Raw genomic sequence first — 9,291 nt, 5'->3', positions numbered from 1 at the left:
GTCCACCTTCCCAACCAGACGAGACTTAGCTCCAAGCACTAAGCATTATACAATCCAGGAAAAAACAAATGATGGGCCATTAAATTTAAAGGGAAAACACAGACATCCTGGCTAGAATTTCCCCACTCTATGTAACCATGATCCAGGAGAGAAAAGACAAGAGCCCTTTCTTTAAAAGGAGACTTGAAACTTAAGTCTTCATTCAGAACCAGAGGGACAGTTTCGAAGCCAGGAGGCTGTCTGTGAACAGTGGATCCCCCCTAGGGCTAGGGGACACACGGAGAAACTGTTCAAAGGTGATAGGAGACTTGCATTAGACTCAGCCTCAGCACCCCTCCCACTCTCCAAACCCCTCAGCCCCAGCCCAGAGCCCCCTCCTAACACCCCAAACCTCTCATCCCCAGCCCCACCCAGAGCCTGCACCCCTAGCCAGAGCCCTTGCCCCCTCCCACACCCCAACCCCCTGCCCCATTTCTTTAACAAGCACCTGGGGAAATTTAACTGTTTAAATGTCACACATTCTCATTAAACACACAGTTTTAATGACAATGATTATGACAAGACTAGAGAGAGATTTTCAATTTCAGATTTGGATAAACATTTGTTAATTCAACTTCTTTTCCTAGTCCACTGTCTACGTTAGGTTTGCTGCTAAAAAAACCATACCACGGGTCAGACTTGATGTTTTCAAACAAAAATATATATCAAATGAAATTCATGAGACAATATGAAAAGTAAATATTTCAAAATTATATCCAAAACAAAGTTTGGCATCTTCCTCATTTCTAATATGACATAAGGACAGAGTTTTACAGATACACAGGGAGTGTGTCTAGTAACTTTAAAAGTAAACTTATTTTGGTGTAACTGGACCTCAGAAGTTATTCTTGATGATTTTCTGGGGATTGTCTGAGACCTTTTCCAGCCACTGAGAAATCAAAGTATTTGTATTTCTAAAGATAATAGATTCCCTTAAATTACAAAGTCAAGAAAGATGTAAAGAACTTCACAACCCAGCACTACCACTGACCATCCCCTTCAAATTAAAAAAAAAGAAAAAAAAAAGATTTGCTTCTGACTCTACAATAAGTTTTGTCAGTAGGAAAAAAATGATTATGGGTAAGATAACTGACGGCAGAGATGATCCAGATGATCTCAGAGATCCTGTGCAGAGTTCTCTGCTGTACATGACATCCACAGGACATAGCAGGCATACAGAGGAAGTAGTTACGACTCCCTGTTTCTGGTACAGTTCTACACCAGGGCTGGTATGGAGGAGCATATTGAGGATGCTCTATTCTACACCATTTGGATTTGAACATTAAGGGGCCATTTGGAAATAGCCAGAGTGCACATTGTCCACAGCCCTGCACACCCGAAGCTGTAGGGAAGTGACGTAGGAGCCACCTAGGATAGCGCTATGCAAGCTAGGGAGTCCTCTGTGCTAGGAGTTTTCCCAGCTGAGGCAACCTGGCAGCTCATCAATCTCTTTCAGTGAAAAATGGTGTTTGAGCAGGGCAGAATCTTGGCCCTGCCTCTACATTAAAGTTTTAAACAAAACACATCGAGAAAACCGCTGCCAAATCAAATAAGACTTCTGTAAAAGAACTGAAACAATATTAAACATATATGCTATTGCTAATGCCATGTTCAAAAAGGAAACACAGAACGCAATAATACATGGTCCAGTCAAAATGGTACTTAAGAATGGACATACTGGGTCAGACCAATGGTTCATCTAGCCAAATATCCTGACTTCCAACAGTGGCCGGTGCCAGCTGCTTCAGAGGGAGAGAACAGAAGAGGGTAATTTATCAAGTGATCCATCCCCGGTCATGCAGCCCAATTTCTAGCAGTCAGAGGTTTAGAGATACCCAGACCACAGGGTTGCATCCCTGATTATTTTGGCTGTACATATCTTCCATGATCTTATCTAATTCTTGTGACTTCCTAGTCACACTTTGGGTCTTCACAACATCCCATAGCAATGAGTTCCACAGGTTGACTGTGCATTGCATGAAGAAGTATGCCTATTAATTTCACTGGGTGACCGGTAGTTTGTGTGTTATGTAAACAGGTAAATAATACTTCCTGATTCACTTTCTCCACACCATTCATGATTTTATAGACCTCTGTTATATCCCCTGCTCCCCCCTCAGTCATCTCTTTTCCATAGTGAACAGTCCCAGGCTTTTTCTCTCTCCCCTCATATGGAAGCTGTTCCATACACCTAATCATTTTTGTTGCCCTTCTCTTTACTTTTTCCAATTCTAATATATTCAAGGTGTAGGCATACAATGGATTTATTTGGTGGCATGATGATATTTTCTGTCTTATCTATCCCCTTCCTAATGGTTTCTAACATGGTTAGTTTTTTTGACTGCTGTTGCACGTTGAGCAGATGTACTCCAAGAGACCCCATCATTGTGTACGTATAGTTGGGATTATGTTTTCTAATGTGCACTACTTTGGATCTATCAACACTGATTTTCATCTGCCATTTTGTTTCCGAGTCACCCAGTTTTGTGAGATCCCTTTGTAACTCTTCAAAGTCAGCTTTTGACTTAACTATCCTGAGTAATTTTACCTCTGCAAATTTTTGCCTCCTCGTTGTTTACCCTTTTCCAGAACATTTCTGAATATGTTCGACAGCACTGGTCCCAGTACAGACCCTGCAATTTACCTCTCTCCATTATGAAAACTAAACATTTATTCCTACCCTTTGTTTTCTATCTTTCAACCAGTTACTGATCCAGGAGAGGACCTTCTCTCTTATCCATGACTCCTTACTTTGCTTAAGAGCCTTCAGTGAGGGACCTTTTCAAAGGCTTTCTGAAAGTCCAAGTACACTATATTCACTGTATCACCCTTGTCCATGTTTGTTGACCCCCTCAAAAAATTATAATAGATTGGTGAGGCATGATTTCACTTTATAAAAGCCATATTGACTCTTCCCCAACATATTGCAAGCACTTGTGTGTCTGGCAATTCTGTTCTTTACTATAGTTTCAACCAACTTGCATCATATTGAAATTAGGCTTACTAGCCTGTAATTGTTAGAATTGCCTCTGGAGCCTGTTTTAAAAATTGGCATCACATCCAATCCAATTGGCTACCATCCAATCATCTGGTGCAGAGGTTGCTTTAAGTAATACGTTATGTACCAGAGTTGTTAGTTCTGTAATTTTACAATTGATTGCCTTCAGAAGCCTTAGGTGAATACCAACTGGTCATAGTGACTTATTACTGTTTATCAATTGGTTCCAAAATCTCCTCTAATGACAACTCAGTCTCGGACAGTTGTTCAGTTTAGTCACCTAAAAAGAATGGCTCAAGAGTGGGAATCTCCCTCACATCCTCTGCAGTGAAAACCAATGCAAGGATTCATTTAGCTTCTCCCTAATGGCCTCCTCTTGCTTGAGTGCTCAATTAGCACCCTGATTCTCCAGTGATTGTTTGGCAGTCTTCCTGTTCCTGATGTACTTTAAAAAAAAATAAAAAAAAGCTGTTAGGTTTTTTTATCCTTAGCTAGTTGTTCTTCAGAATCTTGTTTGGCCTGCCTAATTATATTTGACTTGCCACAGTTTTTACGCTCCTATTTTCCTCATCTGGATTTGAGTTCCAGAAAGTCTTTTTGTCTTTAATTACCTTTTTTACTCTGTGGTTTAGCCATCACTACACACAAGTCTGTGCAGAGGTCTGCATCCTTTGCACCCAGTAAGCAATTCACAAAGTGGGCCTCCTGGTCATCCCAAACCCAGCTAACTATATTCTAATAATCAAATTCCCCATTACTATTATCAGTCTCTCCTTAATAACTGAGGTCCCCTTCCCCAGAGTGGTATCCTCAGGCAAAAGAATACCATGACATCATATGGCAGGAGGATCCCAATTACAGGACTATTTCCCTCTGTTCCAGCTTGATATTCTCCTTCCCAGAGACTTTCATCCTCTTCAACAGCACAGAGGCTGTCAGATTTGGGGTGAGACTGCTCTATTGTGTCAGGCTAGTACTGCTCAACTGTGTCCCTGAAAGTCTTGTCTATGTACGTCTCTCTTGGCTCCTCCAGTTCAGCCACTCTGGTCTCAAAAGCCCATACTCTATCTCTGATGCCCCTGAGTGGCTTGCACCGAATGCACACACTTGCCACCTGCCCACAAGGCAGCTAATCATATATGTTGCGTTCAGTGGGCAACCCCTACTCTGCTGCTGGACTTCCACCTGCGGGATTTTTACTCTTGTGGGGGTGGGGTAGGGTTGTTGGTTCTTTGTGTGTCACTTTTTTTTCCTTGGGGGAGGGGTGTTATTGACTTAAGTTTAGAGACTGTATATTAGGTGTATCTTGCTCTCACGCTCCCTCCCAATTCCCCCACAAAAGTCCCATGTGGTGCTCCTGTTTGCTAGCTCTTCTATTTGCTGAGGGGCTGGCTTTTTAAACTCCTGTTCTCCCTGAGTTAGCCCCACCTCCTCATTAAGGGAGCCTAAAGAAATTAGAGATACAAAAAATCGCAGGCTAGAGCCTCATTAGGAAGATCTCAGCCTTGCCTAGCAGGCCGCTAAGCTCAGCGCATAGCCCACCAACAGACCACACTATGAAATTCAAGCAAGCAAGAACATAAAAATTAACAAAAACAAACTTACCCCAAGGGTCACAATAGTCACTCTTCTTATACCTGGAGAGCTCCCTTGTAAAACTCCTCTGTTTGCTAGCTTCTCTGGTCACTTAGGAGCTGGCTTTTTAAACCCCTCTCCTCCCTGGATTGACTAACACACTGCTTCTCAACCCAAGGATCACAAGCAGGTTTCAAGGGTGGAGTGAAGTGACAAAATCACTCTCCCCTTCTTTATGGGCAGATTGGAGGTAGGGATCCTGAAACATTTTTCTGTTCATAACATGAAGTCCAGGTATTGAAAAAGGTTGTGAAGCACTGAACTGCCACTTTCATCAGAAAAGGTCTTCTCCTGTTACTAAAAATTCACAGCAACATAAAGTCAAATTATTTAAGAACAGAGACCCCCAGATTTTTCTTCCCAGTGAATTTTTCTTGTAGTAACTCTAGAAAAATTTCAGTTCCCTACTTAACTAATCCCTTACATTTACATTAAGAGTAACTGAATGGAGATAAACAAGTTTTTACTACAAATTCAACCCAAAAAACTACGTATTATATTTACAGAGTTAATTCTAAAACGTACAGTATTGCAAGCTAGTTAGCTCATTGCTCTAAGTTACTCTTGATCAAATACATTTTGTACACTATAGCTTATATGGCATGCTATATAGTATGAAATGATTGAACAAAGGAAGTTTACAAAAAGGGAGTTCTTATTTTGGCACAGTATTTATGAAATAAGAACTTTGCAGAAGACCCAATCAGAAATAATCTGGAGATATATACTTATGGCATCGCTACAAGACAGCTGCATTGGTGCGGAACTCCAACACAGACAGCTAATATTGACTTTTTTCAAAGTGCACTAAGTATGTCAAATGCAGAAAACATACAGAGAGGAAAAACAGCAGCAAAGGTTATTCTCAAAGCTTCAAGCAATTCTTGAAAAATCTCAAACCCATAAAGCAAAAAAATAAAATAAAATAAACAGCGCTTAATGCCAAGTGCAAGGGCCACCAGATACTTGGGAATTTTTCTGCTATTTCACAATCGCAAAGATAGAATGGGCTAGTGGACTGAGAAACAGCCTAGACTCCAGAATTCCTGAGTTCTCAGATAAGACTAAAGAATATTCTGCTTTGGGCAAGTCACTGGGGGGGGGGGGGGGGGGGGAGAAAACCTGGATTTGTGCTGGAAATGGCCCACCTTGATCATCATACACATTGTAAGGAGAGTGATCACTTTAGATAAGCTATTACCAGCAGGAGAGTGGGGTGGGGGGAGAGAAAACCTTTTGTAGTGGTAAACACTCATTTTTTCATGCTTTGTGTGTATAAAAAGATCTTTTGTACTTTCCACAGTATGCATCCAATGAAGTGAGCTGTAGCTCACGAAAGCTTATGCTCAAATAAATTGGTTAGTCTCTAAGGTGCCACAAGTACTCCTTTTCTTTTCACTAAGCTTGTGCCTTAATTTCCCCATCTTTAAAATTTACTTGACAGGAATATAGCAAAACTGAGTATTTGAAGGGTGTTTTGAATAGGTAAGTTATGTGTTATCCAATTCCCCCTGCCAGCCCATAACAAGTGCTCTAGTCCCCTCCAAACTAATGAAACCTTCCCACACTACAGGTAAGTAGGGGACAAAGAGCAGACATCCATACCTTTCTGAAATATCAGGAACCTTTAAAATAACTTTTGATCATGAGAAACTTTGAGATTGGTTTTGAACTCATAGGCAGCGTTTTCTCTCCATGGTACTTTACGAGTTAATTCATGCAAAACTTTTCTGTAAAAGCATCTCAAGTTGGTCACTTTTGAAAGTTTAGTTTGCAGATTCTCATCTGTATTCATGATGAAATACAGGAACATTTATTTAAATCAGTGGCTGAAGTACGAGTTTTTCATTTACAGCTCAATTGTGTTATTTTATCCAGCATTTTCAATACATATTTATGGAAAAAGTTGCAACTTTTAGGTCTTATACTAATACTGTAAAATGGAGAGTAATTAGGATTTCATTTACATTAACCGCTAGTTTCCTAAAATACACTATATAATTTCAAGACACAGGCAATGGCTAAAGCTGCATTAGGAGAGAGCTTTAAGGGGGAGGAAAGGATGCACTGGTAAGTACATCAATAGGAGAGTACAGCAAAAATGGAAAAACTATTGACAGTCTCCACAGCTACCTTTCACCTTGTACAGCAACAGGCACTGCTCTGGTAATGTTCAGCTACACAAGACACCCACCACCAGGGGAAAGTATCTTTTACCTATTAAAATTACACAAGATGGGAAGTTAAGCGATACCCAAGCATCAAATATAACTCCATGAAGTGACTATATTTAACACTAAGAGCTATCTAGATGTAACCCTTCTGCCCATCAGAGTTGGCAGCAACAAGGGCCGGGTTCAATATCTAGGGGATCCATTCCAATAACACAATGCAAACCGGCTCGAGCCCCCACCCAGTGACCTGGGACAAATATATACCACCCCCGCTGGGCACCTCCAAGAGGCAATACTTCCCCTCTCGCAAGCACATAGTCTGAGTGTAGCAAAAAGCCTTTTAATAACAGAGAGAAACAATGTGGCATTATGTTGCGGAAACACCACCAACAGGATTCATAACACAACCCATGAGCAAAAAAACCACCCCAAGCAAATTGGGGCATGCCCCTTTCCCTCGGGTTCTTGAGTCCCAGCACCCAAACGTCTCTTGAGTCCAGCAATCCACAAATCACCCAAAGTCCAAAAAGTCCAGCCCCAGAGTTCAAAAGTTCATCTGCATAGTGTTACTCCCCAGTCTGGCTAAAATGTGCCTGTGTGTGGGGAAAAGGGGCAAGGGGCACCTTACGTGTCCTGAAGCTGACTGCCCCACAGGGCTCTGCTCTGCTACGCTGTCTCACGAACGGCTCTGCTCCACCACGACCGGCTCCGCTCTGCACCGCTCGCCGTCTCACAAACAGCTCTGCTCAGCTCGCCGTCTCACGAACACACCGCTGTCTCACGAACGGCTCCACTCCACCACGACCGGCTCTGCTCTGCACCGCTCGCTGTCTCAAGAACAGCTCTGCTCAGCTGGCTGTCTCATGAATGGCTCCGCTCTGCACAGCTCGCCATCTCACGAACACACCACTGTCTCACAGACAGCTCCGCTCCACCACGACCGGCTCCACTCCGCACAGCTCGCCGTCTCACGAACAGTTCTGCTCAGCTCGCCGTCTCACAAACACACCGCTGCACTCTAGATCTTCCGGCTCCCCACTACTTGACACAGTGCTCAGTGATTTCAGCTCTTAGTGATTTCAGCTCTCAGTGATTTCAGCTCATAGTAGTGGGGGCCTTAGTGCTGGTGCACCTTAAGGCCAAAGTGAATGCAGCATAGTACCTGTAGCAAGACTCTTAATAGACCCAAAATTAGCTCTGACATTCCACAGTGGAGAGAGACAGAGGTGCAATTGGTGCTTCAGGCCCTCACAAAGGGGCCCACACCACCAGGTACTAATACCTGTCTCAAGTCTCTCTCAATTCACACAGTTTTGGAACCCATGACCCTTGCCTAGCGAGTGCTACTTAGTTGATGGTGAGTCCCTCCATCATAGCAAAAGGCCAAGTACAGTTCCAAGCACAGTTCCCATAATCAGGGTAATAACAATTTATTCTTCCTGCCCCAATAACAGAGACACTGGGGATCCCACAGCAGCCGAAGTGACCATTTGGGCAGCTATGGCCTCAGTCTAGGCGGCGTGGGTGTGCCTATGCAAATGAGATCAGCCCCTGAAGTTTTTTTTTTTTTTTCCACAACTTGCCACACCTCACCACCAGATGTCAGGGTGGAGCTCATCCTGACACTGCTTACATAGAGAAATGAAATACCCTGGGTGAAACCTATTTGTCACAAGCCTGGGTCTGAACAAAAGGCAACAACAGCGCTTGTATTACGGTTTAAATGGTTCATTTAATTTTTTTTCCCAAAGTTTCTCAAACTCTAAATTAGGCCCCTAAAGTTTATGGCTTCTTCTACATTGGATAAGTATTTTATTTAACATTATTAATAAATCTGTCCTGCCTGGTGGGTTAACTAATACAGAACACTGAAGGGTCAGTGATCTGGGAACAAGTCATAAAATGGAGAACAGCAGAGAGCTGGTTAACTACAAATAATTGCTGCAGAAAGACACAAGAGTACTACAGAATTACTTTTAAAAACAAGTTACTAACCTTTCTGTAGCTGTTCTTCTTCGAGATGTGTTGCTTGGGTCCATTCCACGTTAGTTGAGCGCACACTGCTAGCACAGTCACCGGATATTTTTTGCTCCGTGGTATCCCTTGTGCTGGCTCTAATGCCCTCCAGTGCTGCACGCTCATGCACCCGGTATAAGGGCCTGTCTGGCTCCCCACCCTCTAAGTTCCCTCTTGCTGGCTAACTCTGATCATGGGGCAGGTCAGTGGGTTGTGGAATGGACATGAGCAATACATCTTGAATAACCGTTACAGAAACGTTAGTAACCATTTTTTCTTCCAGTGCTTGCTCATGTCCATTCCATGTTAGGTGACTCCCAAGTGGTACCATAGGAGGTGAGCTCGGTGGTTCAGAGGACATGTGGATTGCAACACTGCTCTACCAAATGCAGCATCATCTCTAGCCTCCTGGGTCATGGCATAGTGGGA

The sequence above is a fragment of the Natator depressus genome, chromosome 7 (genome assembly GCF_965152275.1).
Source record: "Natator depressus isolate rNatDep1 chromosome 7, rNatDep2.hap1, whole genome shotgun sequence".
NCBI classification, from domain to species: domain Eukaryota; kingdom Metazoa; phylum Chordata; order Testudines; family Cheloniidae; genus Natator; species Natator depressus.
This window is presented reverse-complemented; position numbering follows the sequence as displayed.